Below are 14,766 nucleotides of genomic sequence, written 5' to 3' on the forward strand. Positions count from 1 at the left end.
CCACAAGAAAGAAGCTAGTTCTTACTCTCAAGAATATTTAGAAGTCACTTCCAAAGCTATAAAGCTTCTCCCTGGAAAAAAGAAAATACCTTAAACAGATCAAAATAATTTCCTTTAGTTCTATCTGGAATTTCCTTTAGTTCTGTCAGCACTCAAACTCAAAAAACAACTTGCATGGCTGAAGATAGATGCAGCATTAGAAATTCATCTTCCAATGTACAGAGCAGAAAGGTAGGAGTTTGGGGGTTTCTTTCATCATTTCTTGTTAGAGTTTTTCAAAGAGTTTTACTTTACCAGAGAGTAGATGCTGGGAAAGGCTCAAGGATCAGGGGTAATGGAGATAAACTCAATATACTCAGGCTGAAACTCAGATAGCTCCTTCCCCAGACACAGAACAAGGATATACTTGTCTGGTTCTGTTTTCTACACACATTTCAATAGCAGGCAGAAAAAAAGAAAATATGCACTTTTCCTTTTCTCTCTACTTTTCTAAACTTCCAGTGACATTTTAAATGCATTTTAAGTCTTTTCTTAGGGCCTGAGCAGAGCACTTTGATGTCTTGTGAGATAAACTCCATCTGACTTTAGGCCTGCATCTCTTATCTCCTCACTCTGGGCCTTCAATGACAAATAAAAATCCTAAACCTGCTTCATGCAACCATCAGGTCATGATCTTGTCAGATCTCATGAAACAAACAAAACAAATTGTAGTCAGTACATCAGCTGGAAATCACCACTAGAGAGGAGCGAGCACAAATCTGAACATAAAAATGCATCTACACCAATATTTAATCTCTACCACCTTTCTTTTAGTCTGTCCCTTGGTCAGTGGGCTGTCACCCTGACTAGGGTCAAGCATCTGTCACTAAAGGTTGGAGCATCTTCCATGTGTTACCTGCTGCATATTGTGAGCACCATTGTAAAATATTTTCCCAATTTTAAATTATTAGAACTTTCCCCGATTATTTTGTAATTTTTGTTTTTACTATGGAATCACATAGAAAGCTGTGTAATTCCTGTTTCATGTAGTTACTCTGAGCTGAGGGAACATCAAAAATCAAAAAAAAAGGCATATTTCTGTATCCATTCCTTAACAACAAGTCATTTTCTTCAAATAGTATTTATCTACAGTAATTGTTACATTTGTGAACAGACAAATGTAGTTTGAACAAAAAGTTCTGTATTTAAAATACTGGATTATTAAATTACAATTTACATGAAAATTAAACTTGAACCTTTAACAAACATTTCAGATTAAAACCTCAAACTTCCAAAACCTCATTCTAGATTGTATGATATAAGAAAATCATTGGGTTTTCTTCCTGAGCTGAATATCCTTTTGGAATCAAATCAGTCTGGTGCCTTGTCCTACTTCTCTTCAGTGATGCAAATAAACTGTTTCTCCTTTGCCTGATCTCTTAGTGCATTGTGCAATTTTAAAAATTGTTATAAAGTATTTATAGCATATCAACATTTTAAGCCATACACTTTTAATCTTATATTTGTATCACATCCTGAAGAGTTATCAATTCTGAAATCCTCTTCCTTCCACTCACAAGCTGCTCCTCTCCACTCACTTGGATGAGAACACCTTATTACCATATCAGCCACAAGCTGAAATTTCTGATCTCTCTGTTCCCTTTCCATAAATTTGCTTTTCATCCTATGCCTGCTACACCAGCCATTAAGTGTGCTGTCAGTTATAAATAGAAAAGATCCTTCTCTCCTGATTGAGACAGAGCTGTGCATCAGTCACCTGAATGACACATCACTGATGATGAAGGAAGATTTGCCTTGGTGTCCTGAAAACTGGAGAATTCTGTGGTCTTTGGGAGGGGGTGTGTGTGATATGGACACAATGGGGAACTGTACTGCTAAATAACAGTAATTTATTTGAAATACTTAATCCTAATTTTACTGACTTCTTGTATTGGCATCAGCAATAAAATTATTTAAGGAAAAAGCTGAATTTAAGTGATATTTTCAAATTAAATGTTCTTTCTACAGCATCTTTACCTAATTGAAGATTTAATACAGCAATAATTTCCCAAGAGCAACTTTCATAAATTTAGAGTGTGCCTTACATTCTGTATCCAGCCTAAGTCATGCAAATGGACAGTCCTTAAAGTGACTTTGAGGTCAGAAGATTCATTAGTTTGCACATGTAAATTGGAACTGATGTACAAAAGTTGTGCCTTCAAAATGCTGCAATTTAAAATTAAATTATGATACTTTCATGTGTAAATATGTATTTCATATTAAATTAATTCAGAATTTTCAAGTTAATATAGTACCTATAGGCAGGCTTGGTGAAGAAGGGTATTCTACAAAAGAAAAATCTACAAGATGTACTAAGGTTCCTTTTCTTCAGGATTTGTCCTAAACTACATAAGGACTTTATCTCCAGAGCGTTTTCCACTCAAAAAAATTCAGAAATGGAAATTAGAACATTTTTTTAAAATGCAAAATCAAATCTATTTTGGCCCTTGGAGTAATGTAGAATTAGTATAAAGCAAAGCTCTGAGAAAGCATCTGAACTTCTAAAAGGCATAAATCCAGAACCTCTACTTTTCAAATTCTGCATTCAAATCCACCTTTTCAAATTAACATCACCACCTTATGATGGAGACTGAGATACCACTAGCCCATGAAAGACATTTCCTTTCCCTAAACTTCTTCAAAACTGTAAGGAGAGGAGAGAATTTTAACACTAGACAGCTTATTTCAAGGAAATGGATGACTGATGCTATTGGTATCTTCCATTTTTGAAGCTCAATCTTCCCTACTATTAATACCACCACAGCAGGATGTTCTAACACCATTTTTTAGTTAGACACCTTTACTCCATAGACACTCATCTCTATCTCCCAGGTAACAACTTCAAAAAAATCATCCAGCAGATCTGATATGTCCATGGAATGTGGAAGATGGAAAATATCTTTACCTCAGAATATTCTTCATATTCTTCATAAACTCTCAGTAGTTTAATATGATGATGTCACAGCTCTCCCTTCTTCCTTGCAGTTGAGTGATGAAAATGTAAATATGCCAAATATGGTTATTCACCTTGTACAGGGTCTTTTATTCCCTCTCCATTTATCCTACATTTAACCAAGGTATGTATCAGGACATTTAGCCCAGCCTATCTATTGATAGATCTGTCTATTGGTGCCAGATCTACCTGCTGGTGCACACAGAGACAGAAATCAGGATCTGATCTTTTTAACTTATCAAACTCTTTCTGATGAAATCATGGAATTGTGGCAGGGGAGTGAACTCAGAGCACATGACTACTTGTGACACTAGTAAATATAGATCTAAAACAAGAGACAGAAAATCAACAAGAACAGAGGTAATATATTTGGCATCACCTTTTTGAGCTCTGCAGGGAGCATGACATATGTGAATACAAACTACAGAAAGAGTAAGAAAATTTCAAATGCTGAAAAGAAATCCGGAACTTTTTAACAACACAGGAGTCAAAACTTCACTATTTTGGCAGTTTTGGGAGAGAGTGTGGGGAAGTGGGGCAGGGATGGGAATATTCTGTCTTAGCAAAAGTTTGAGGAATAAATTCTGGGGGAATGAATTCAAAGGAATGTCACAAACCTTACCAACGTAGGTCCAATGTCTCAATTACATTTCTTACTGTGCCTTTCTAAGAACATAAAGCTACACACTGAGAAGAACCCCAGACTTTAGTAATAAGCCTCTGAATACCTGCTGAAGAGGTGGGGTGGCAGGGACATTTAACAATCTGCTACATAAGGAATCTGCCATGAATAGAATTGAAAAGAAATTTGGCAGGTTTCAAGTGCAATGGTCTGTATGTTTGGGAGCAACCTGCACTTCACAAACATTATGTCACATGGGTTTCTCAAAACTCTCCCTTTAAGGCATTATTTTGCCTTTTATTGCCTGGCTCTATTAGTCTTAGTGATGATTAGCATGTCTCAGCTGGTTACCTCAAAATCAGACTGCCATCACAAGCAGAACCTTCATGGTAATTTACAAGAAGATATTTTTTCAGTTAATGCACTATGATTTTACAAGTTTGAATAGCAAGGAAGAAGAACTAGAACTTTTCACTCAGCATAAATTTGACATAATTGGAGATTACATGGTGAAGTGATTGTTTAAAATACTAACACTTTTAAAGTACCTCTTAACTTCTAATGTGAAGATAAATGGTATTTGCTTTAAGACTCACAGTTATTTGGTTATTATAATTACCTCAGTTCAAAGACCTGGCAAAGAAAGAAGCTGATGTTAAGTGAAGGAGATACTTAGAATAATCTAGTCTAAGAGTTGAATAAGGAAATAATTCCAAAGGGCAAAGAAACAATAACTCAAGAAGTAAAAAAAAAAACCCCATAAAGTAGCTTATTGTTAGGCATTTATGAAAAGACATGAAACCACACAAAAACTTGTACTACCAATAAGATTTGAAGCTCAGAAAACAACTATTGTTTAATGAGTTATTTTATTTTATTTTCCTTAGAGAAGATTTTTGAGGAAAGACAATGCTCACAATTTTCACATGCACAAAAAGCTGCTGCTAGGAGTGACCTCTGATGGAGAGAGCAACAAATGGTGGAACTTTAGAGCATGGAAAAAGTACCAGTGAAACTTTACAGTGGTGAGGGTGGAGAAGAACTAGGACAGATTACCTAGGTAATGCAGTTTTTGTTAGGAAATAAATTTGAAGAATATCCTAGAGGTGTGCTTGTCAGAATCCACAAGGAAACAAATTACTTCTACCAAGTTATACCTAACACATTCTCATATTCCACAAAATGTCTCAAAACACCCTCATTCACAGCCATAACCTTTAGCTCATATAAATGGAACTGTGATACTTTGTTAACAAATGCAGAGTCAGAACTGTGTTAAACAAATGACCTCAAATTATTTACTAAGCCTCCTTGTTTCCTCTTACTTCATACAACTTTTAAAATTACTTAAATTAAGAGGCTTTACCCCCAAGGGACAACTGTTTTTTTTTTCCATTTGCCATATATGCCTTTATTTCTACTGACACCATTTTTCTATCTTTATCTATGACTTAACTTTGGAAAAATCCAAAGGTAGCAGAAAAATACAAAGGGAACAGAAACATCCAAAGGGAACCTTGTTTCTGGCTATCAATTTATAAGGTCTCAGATAAGAAAAAGAAAAAATATTCCTTATTCCTATTATATTAAGGAGCATTAAAAGCTATAAAGCATAAAAAGCATATAAAGCTAAGGGTATCCATGGAAAAAGGGGTCTTTAAATTTCCCTATAGGCTCTCTGGAAGGTTAGGAAAATCATCAGTAATACTGAAGGATGCATACAAACCCAATATAAGGCATGTAACAAGGAAAATAACTGGAAAGAGAACAGAAGGGAAAGATGCCTTATGTCAGAAGTACCAATTGCTTTAAAATTTTTTTAAAAGGTATGGTAAAATAACCTTTTTATTCTGCCTCTTGGCAGAAGCAGCATTACTGGCCAGGTTTTGCATAGTGCTGCACATTTGAAAAGTGTGCAGACTGTGACTTATGCCAGGTGAACAGCTTGGGTAGCTGTGCCACACAAATATTTTATCATGCCTGAAAAGGCAAAAGCCAGCTCAGAAGTCATGCACACACTGTCATCCACACAGTCACAGCTGATATACCCTTGGCACAGTAGGTTAAGTTATACTCAAGATGATTTCCAGTCAGGAAATTCCTTAAAATGATACCAAAGTGTATTTTCTGTTCCACATCAGAATGAAAACAAAACGTGAAAAATAGTTTATAAATGTATGCATTTAATAATTATATTTCTTCAGAGAAAACACAATTGCAGTTTTTAATTTGTTCTTTGTTTTAATAGGTCCCATTTTACTACATAGAATATCTTAATAAAATTAACATTTTGGCTGTTAAGAACTCTTTAAAATAGGACATTTGACATAAAAAATTGTAGCCAGAAAAATCAAATACAAAATTAGTATGACTTGAGAACTCGTAAAAATCTTGGTTTGGTAAAAAAATACAAATGTGTAATTAATTCTTGCTCTCAACTTTTGTTTCAGTCATACACAAGTTATTGAATGAAATATGATTGTACATTGGTGAAATATAGATTACATGAAGAGTATATTAGTTAAACACAATGATCTGTGACTAGCAGTCAAAAAAATAAAAAGACAGCATAAAAGCAGCAGGAATTCTTCAGTCACAGAAGTCTGTTCACAAATATGGCACTTTGTTATTGCAAAGGCTTTTTAATTTTAAGTCTTAGCAGCAAGGACCTGCCAAAGGTCCTTAAGAATCCTCCAGGTGTAATAGGCTGTGGTGAAATATACTTTGTGTTCTTTATTGTGAAATTCCAAGCCTTATTTTATTATTGTCAACATAAAATATTGAAAATAAGTTTACTGAAGACAAAGTTAACCCAATTTTTACTAATGCTGTGCCACAAAAGCAAGTAACTGCTCTTACGAGTTGCAGCATATTCAGGCAGCACAAGCCTTTCACTTGAAAGACAAATAACATTCAATCAACTGAATTATAGAATTTCCCTTGCAACTGTAAAATCAATTTCACTATTTCTCTAAAAGTTTTATATCCCCCAGCTTGCAATTCAGAAATGCTGAGTACAACATATCTTCATTTCTATTAAAGAATGCAATTAGTTTTCAAAGATTTTACCCCTTCTAGCTACCAGCAAACTAAATTGACAACATTTCCTTGAATATATATGAATTTTTAACTGACCCTTTAATTTCAGTTAAATTTGATTATACAAACATACATGAGACTTGAGTGAGAAGCCAGCTCACTTTCAGGTTTATTTTTAAATTCTCTACCATATTCAGGCAGGCTCAGTGTACGCAGGTTCCTCTTAAAAACATGCTAAATATTAAGGCTAAGGATGCCTATTTCCCACATGAAGTTAGCCCAGAATTACAAAAATTATACTCATGCACCACAATGAGTGATTCCTGACTGACAGTATTAGTAAAAGAAATATTCTCTATTTACAGATTTATTTTTTCCCCAAAATACTGGGGGTTTGCTAAAAATATCAAATTAACCAAAATCATTCTATCAACCCTAACCAGTCTTACTGCAGTGCTTCATAGGAACACAGCTAGGCAAATGCAAAGACATTAAAACTGACAAGTGTCTATTTGTCCTTTTCAGTATAACCCTTCTACTTTAAAATGAACCTTTCAAGTTCATTAGAATTTGGAAAAGTTTCCATTCTAAGCTCTGTCACAGAGTAGATAGACATTTCATCTTATTCTCCTAAGGAAAGGCAGAAAGGCGACATCACACACACAGAAAAGGCAACATTTGTTCTGGGATTAAAAAATATGTGTTTCCTGAAAGAGATTTTAAGGATTTCTGCTGAGCACCCAGGTCATTTGAGGAAAATGACATTTATTTCCTTATACATCCATAAAATACAAGATCACTTATATGAAATAGCATCCTGAGCACAATGATGAAGTGGGACAATTTCCATTAAATTTCAAGAAACATATCATAGAGTTGTGTGAGCAATTTATATCTTCAATAATAGAAAGAAACTATGAAGTAAAATTCCATTAATCTTCAAGTAGAAGATCTTTATATTCATGCAATTGCATGCTAATAAAACCAACCCTTCATTAATTTCATGGATATTGTCTGCCATATTTACAGTAGCTGAACTTTACAAGGTTGTTCTAACTAATTTCTCAATATATTGCTGTGCAAATAAGGTGTAGATAACCAGTAAATCCAGAGAAGTTAGGGAAAGCAATCATGCAATTCTTTCTAACATTCAATAATAATAAATGTATACATCACATTATGAAAGAAGAAACATTCTTCCTAAATGACACAAATTTAATTTAATACATTAGTAATATTAATCACATTTTTACAATTAATTCTAAATTTCAAAAAACTTCTTGCACACACATAAACTCCCTCTGTGATGCCAGTGTATAAAGTGTCATCTGTCTTTTGCCACAGTGAGAAACAGCAGCTCCCTAATACTTAACATTTGATAGTTGTGCCAAGAGCAATTAGGACTCTACACACAGAGAAAGAAAAAGAAATATTTTGAGAGAGACAATACAGGCCATAACAAATAAAGAACTGCAATGGACAAGAAATATCTATTGCCTGCTCTGTAAAATATGAGTGGTCCTTTGCTAGTTAGTTGAGCAAATCTACCTCATAATGAATGTGTGAGAATGCAGGCATGCCCAGTGTCTGGGATAAATTAAAAAACAGAATTCTGTGTGTGGAATTTATTTTTCAGCTGCTATAGAAATAAAAGCCCTCAACAAATTCCAGCAGCAGGCTACTCAGAGGACAAGAGGATCTATGATAGGCACAAAATTCATCCATCAGAAATAAACTGAGACTTTTATTAAAAAAATATTTACTTACACAACTACAATGGCCTATATGTGGCCATTCAACTATAATGTGTTGAATCACAAACATTCTTCAAGAATAACCTATTTCTAGCCTCAAAGGCAGACAGTGACAGCAGTACATGGGGCAAACTTCTCCAGTTATGGAAGTCTAGCACTACTTGTAATAATAGTAATAATAATAACAGCAACAGGAAGAATAATAATAAGAAATTAGATTGGATGGAGAAATGTGCTTTATTTTCTTCTAAAAATATAAAAATATAATTTGGACTCGATCATTTTAATTGATATTTTTGAATTGCATAGCTTTCAGAAACTTGAAATAATAAATATATATATATATACACACACACAAAAACTTTTCTCTGGATTTGTAAATCTATTTATAAATTAGCTTAACTGTTGGATTGTCCAAACAGGTTCTGAGAATATTTATTCAATTATTTCCTCTGCTTGATGAACAGAACATAAACCTTGAAGGAAGTTGTTCTCACCCTTAGACAGTGTTGTTGATGTTGCAGTAATTTGAATGTCAAATAGCTTGGGGAGAATGTCAATTTTTTGTGAAAGATTAATTTGAATGTTTCATAATATTTAGATTAACATAAAAGATCAAATCATTATTCAGCTAGGAAAAAAACTCCACACTTTAAGACTTCTTTAAAATTGCATATTTGATTTGAACTCCCCTTCCTATGAGGCCTTAAAGTTTTACTTTTTCCTGTTTTCTGGCTCAGTGAATATTTCCACAGGTCACAGCAATTGAAAGAGGATGATAGAGGAGCCTGGTGGGGACCTTCCCTCTATCCTCTGCTCACCTCATTATCTCAGACATGCTTGTACAACTGTGAGCAACTGGCAAATATAATATTAGTGCTCTTTTTCATTACCATTATGTACTCTCTGTGTGTTTATAATTCATCACTTGCTAAAGGGTAAAATAATAATTGTTTGTAAGCATGACAAGGTAGGAAAGGCAAAATGATGGCCTAGAAAGAGCATGTCAAACACTCAGGCATAACAAGGGCACTGGCTGCAGGGAGACTGCTGCTCTGCTGCTCATTTCCTCTTAGGTTTCAAAAATGTTATTTTTTGTATCACTCTGAATGTTTTCTGTCACAGATAACTAGTAAGGGCTTGCACCTGGACCTGTCATGTAAGCACTCATTATTTCTGCTAGAGATTTTGTTTCTCAGAATATTTTTTTACAATTTAATTGGCTATTAATTGACAACATTCCATACATTTGAGGTCTGCTAGACGTGACAGAATGATGTGTTTCTCAGTAATAGAGTTCACAGCCTATAGAGACTTTCAAAACAAGCATAATGCATGAAACAGACATTTAAATTGGGTAATAAAATTTAATCTCTTTATATGCAAATGCAACCCTACATGCTACGAAATCCAAAAATATGCAGATGCCCAGGTTCACAAGAGGAGTGACTAATTTGTGGTTAGTGCAGATGCAACATTAGCTGCCTTCTCAGCACAACAATATTACAACACCTGCTGCAGGAAGGGTGATGCAACCTAAAGCTCATCAGCAGACTTATTTTGTGAGCAATTACAGATTGCTCTTGTTATTAATTTGAAATGGGTTACCATGCATTGTTTACACAGATTTTTAATTGCACAGAGTATCAGGCCCCACAAAATTCCATGTGGGCCATAGGTCCTTTAAGCATTGCTAAATCTGAATTGTTTCAAAACAACATGTTAGTTTACTGGGAGAATCAAGCTGTTCTGAGTCACAAAGGGCAAAGAAAAATTCATAACTTCCAGCAGACTGTAGTACTGCAGAAGGGCACCTACTGAGAAAGCTAGCAGTAATTGAACAATATTTTTGACAAAGGAAAAAAGCATAAAATAGTCTAATACTTAATGGTCTACATATGCTATGCCATTCCCCAAAGCTTGTATGCACTGGAACAAGTATAGCTGCAAATGCAAAAATGCTAAAAAAAAAAAAAAAGTCACAGAAAGATAAACAAACAAAAACCAAAAACTCAAAACCAACAAAAAACCCACAAACAAACCAAGCAGTGGTTGTGATTTTAAATTTGCAAATATGTATGCAATTTACAAGGGGATTACTGTGTCTGCAAAGGTCCTTATTTTTTCCCTGAAGAGGGAGACAAACTAATCTGAAGCTGGAGCACACCATGCATGAACATAGAGAATGTAGAACTGGACTGAAAAATAGCTTAACTACCCAATCAAAATTTATGGGCTGGTAACTCAAATTGAGTTTAAAGAAAAATCCTCTTAAAAAGACATTTATTCCAGAAATAATGTTAATATAAAATGTATGAATTATATTTTTATATCTTAAAGGTATGTGAAACATCTTACTGCATCAATACAGAATAAATCCTATAATTTACCATTGCATACTCATACATCATATTTCCTATGATCTTTTTTAAAATTATAATGAGCAAATGCTAAACTTTTTTTTATATTTTTGCCATCCTGAGTACTGTTTACCTCTTAATCACTTCAACAGTTGCTTGAACATAGACATTATTTTACTGCCTTCCTTATATGAATACCCCATAGTGCTCCCACATGTGTTCAGCCCTCAGGGATAGATTTCCATCCTGGAACTCCAGGATAGCCACATGTGCAAGTACCATTACCTTCCAAAGGCATCAGTTGCTCAAAGAATCACTTGGAAGCAGTTTTTAAACTCAACAGAAAGAACACTCAACACAGACCTCTCATAAGAACTACAATGACCGCTTAGGCTGGAAAACACTGCCTGTCATTGAAAGCCTGGTTGAAGCATAAATTAGCTTTAAAAAAACAATTAAACCAGGCTTTGCCAAAATAAATGTCTGGCTTGGCCTCTCTGAACTGTGCTTTTTCATCATGGTCTATTTACAAGTAGTGTACCTTTATGATGTTTAGCCTTTCAAATACAAGGAAACTCAAAAACTTGGCAATGACATAAAAATCTAAATACATACCATAGGACAAACAAAATGAGAAATAACATCTTTGGATAAAGGCAATGCTTAGTGCAGCCACTATGACAACAGCCCATGTAAAATTCTCCAGTCTTGTATAAACAAACACTGTGAGACATCACAGCCAGAAGGAACACTAAAAGCTTTTGCTTAAGTGCCATGTCTGTGCTGAGTCTTCTGCTGGAGAGTGTGAGGGATGCTGGAAGAGGAGAGGGGGATTTGCAGTTGCAGTGCAGGGTTAACCATTGCAGCATCCCCAACAACTTCACACTCTGGATTCCCATTTCCAGGGGATGATTCATTCCTGAGGAGCAGAGAGGGTCTGGCAGAAGCTGAGTCAAGCACCCTCCCTGTGCCCCAAAGGCTGCACAGCAAAGAGCACAACAAGGGGTTTGGCCAGTCCAGCTCAAAAAGTTACCATAAGTTCCAGAGTAAAAAAAATTCCTGTGCTTTGAGAGTTTAGGAGGCTTCACTCCTATAGGAGGAGTGTAGCATTTCTTGAGATTGTAAAGCAAGTATCTATTAAAGGCTAATATTTCTTTCTGATTTTAAATGAAGTAATAATAATTATAATAAATGAATTCTAATAAGGGAATTATAATACAGGTTATAATAAAGGATTATAATAAAGGAATTATAAGGAATATAATAAAGATGTGTCTAAAGATAAAACATACATAAAAGACAAGCTGCATCCTACTTTCAGTCTTAGCAATCAGCCTTGTTTCACTTTTGGCTCCCATGAGAAAAGAAACCCCAGGACCTCCTCTCTTCAAAAATATAAATATATTTTGGAAGCAACTAAAACCCCACATCAGTTTAGAAGGAGGCAAGCCCCTGTCACTACAGTGCTCTGCAGACATTTTTCTGTTTGGGTTTTGGTTTGTTTTCTCTTTTTCCTTCTTGTACCATGCAGCATAAAAAGGATTTGTCATCAGGAACAACTATGTTTTTTACTTCAAAAACTAAATGTGCCTTTTTGTAAATACATCTAAAAAAGAAACGCAAAATATAAACTAATTTCAAAATTCACTAGGTTTTTAGAAGAGCATAATGAGTGATTTGGATGGAAATTATAAAAGGAATATGTAAAAGCTCATCTAGAAATCATCTTCTGCTGCACTTCTACCAACAGTGAAATATGAAGAAGAAATAAAAAAAGGAAAAAGGTAAATAATAACATCTGTATCTACATAATGCATATGTCTGTGTACCTGAAGATAATATTGAATGTTGAGGTGAGCATAACAAGGTAGCAGTTTCTAATATGTTTAAAAGGAATAATTTTCCCTGACTAACAGCAAGACACAGAAGTTTGGTGTACATGTGTTTATTCCTAATCTTATTCAGCTATGAAAAACCTCATACTTGTTTTGAGCTATACTGATTCCAGCCTGTATATTAATTTTCTCTATATCCGAAGTCCAGTATTTTTTATTACAGTGCTCTGGGGATTTTCACTTACAAGGTTCATTTCTTCATTGTGTGATACCTTTGGTCAAATGCAAGGGGTTTGCATTCTCCTACTGGTGTGCACTTTGCAATTCATAAATCCTAAATCTTGGAAACATCTACCCTTCATTCTACTATGAAAAAACATAAAATAGTTAATTTTAATGTAAAACTACTGTAAAAAATATTGGTGTAAAACAAAACTGTGCAGGATAAAGACTTTGTTAATTCCTCTTTGAAGTTCAGAAGAGGACTATCAGGTATTTTAGACCAGACCTTGATGCATTCCATCTCTATTTAGCTATTTTCAGCAGGTAGTTTCCACAGCTGCAGAAGTTACAGCTGTCTAGTGCAAGGGAAGGGTTGTGATGACAGATAATGTTTTCTGAAATGACTAAATGCACTTGGTGAGTTTAAAGGTGAGATTGAAGCTTGGGATGTGAGCACTGTGAGGGTAAATCCTCTGCACTGAAGAAGGAAAAAAATCTTTCATTAAGTGGCACAGTACTAGGGAAGGGTCGTGTCACATCTTACTTTAGTCCACTTAGGAAAGCAATCCTAATTATGGCCTAAACATTCCAGCAGTCCTCCAGCTTCAGTCAGAACAGTTTACTAGAAACATATAGGTCACAATAAGACAAAAATTTTAACACTACAGTTGCACAAAAATAGCAAAAAATGGTAACTGAAAGAGAAGATGAAGTAACTTGAGACAGCCATATACAGGAATAAGGTGTGCAGACCCATCCAGTTACCAATGGGATTCTCTGTGTGGGAGTGATTATTTCCCTGTAAATCTGTGTGCAGCAAAAGAGGGAGCTGAACTGGGGCTGATTACCTGACTCTCAGCAAATTATTAGACTGATATTTTATTGTATTACTTATTGCCTTTTAATGGGTCAAACATGTTTGAAAAACATTTTAAATGCATAAATAGACCAGTCAGTCCCAGATTGTCATTGGGAAATCACATGAAGCAAAAATATTATCAATTATAATAGCAAACCATGAAGTCACATTAGATTTTCTACCTAAGAACAGCACCCTCATATCAGGGACAGTAATGAGGCATCCACTCTTCTAAACTATTTTCTTGCTTTATCTTCTATGTTCAGTCACTTTCAGTTACAGCTTTTACTAGTTTTGGATTGATGATTCCTAAATTTGCAAATATCTCATTAAAAAATGCTTCATTTTGGCAATTAAAGCTTAATTCATGAATATTCTCAGGCTTTCAGTAAAGATTTGAAGATTGTCTCCCATTTACCTGACATCACCCGTTATATTGTTTTTATTTTTAACTCCGCTTAATATCTGGAAATTTATAATTCTTGTCTCTAGTATATTATCTGCATGTATCACCATAATTTAATCTTTGTTAAAATCTTTCTTCTGTAAAGTTTCAATGAAATGCTGAGTTTCAATGTCAAGAAACTTCCATGTTGCTGTACAGATATTAATGACTATAAAAGAACAGACTTTCTGATATTCACATTGACTTGACTCAAATGATTTCAAATTTATTGATAAAAAAGCTTCTATTTCTTTTTAGAGCTTGATAAATTCTAGTTTTAATTTATCTATAAAATACAGTTAATAAAGACTTTCCTAAAAACTCAATATTGACTAAAGCAAATTTTTTAGTTTAAAACTTCCCTTCATAGCTTTCCTTGCAAAAAATATTCTTTTATCAGTAAAAAAAAAATGTTTGATTATTCAAATGTATCACAAATTAGATATTAAAAGCATAAAGAATGTGGTTCTATAGGTGTACTTGTATACTTTGGATACTTGCAAATATAAATAAGAAAGTGAAGAAAGTGGAGAAATTAATTTAAAAACAAACAGAAAACCTGGCTTTGTCTCTTTGATGTAACCACAAAGGTTTTCCTCTGGAACACTTGAAATCTCAAAACTAATGCAGATCCTGCT

At 34.4% G+C, this 14,766-nt stretch overlaps 1 protein-coding gene across 1 annotated transcript in view; it reads right to left on the reverse strand.

Annotated features, from left to right (window-relative positions):
- Positions 1-14,766, reverse strand: part of CFAP47 (cilia and flagella associated protein 47) — a 258,137-nt gene that overhangs the window by 104,333 nt on the left and 139,038 nt on the right. The gene's annotated exons all lie outside the window — the stretch shown is intronic.

This window comes from Erithacus rubecula (genome assembly GCF_903797595.1).
Source record: "Erithacus rubecula genome assembly, chromosome: 1".
NCBI lineage: Eukaryota > Metazoa > Chordata > Aves > Passeriformes > Muscicapidae > Erithacus > Erithacus rubecula.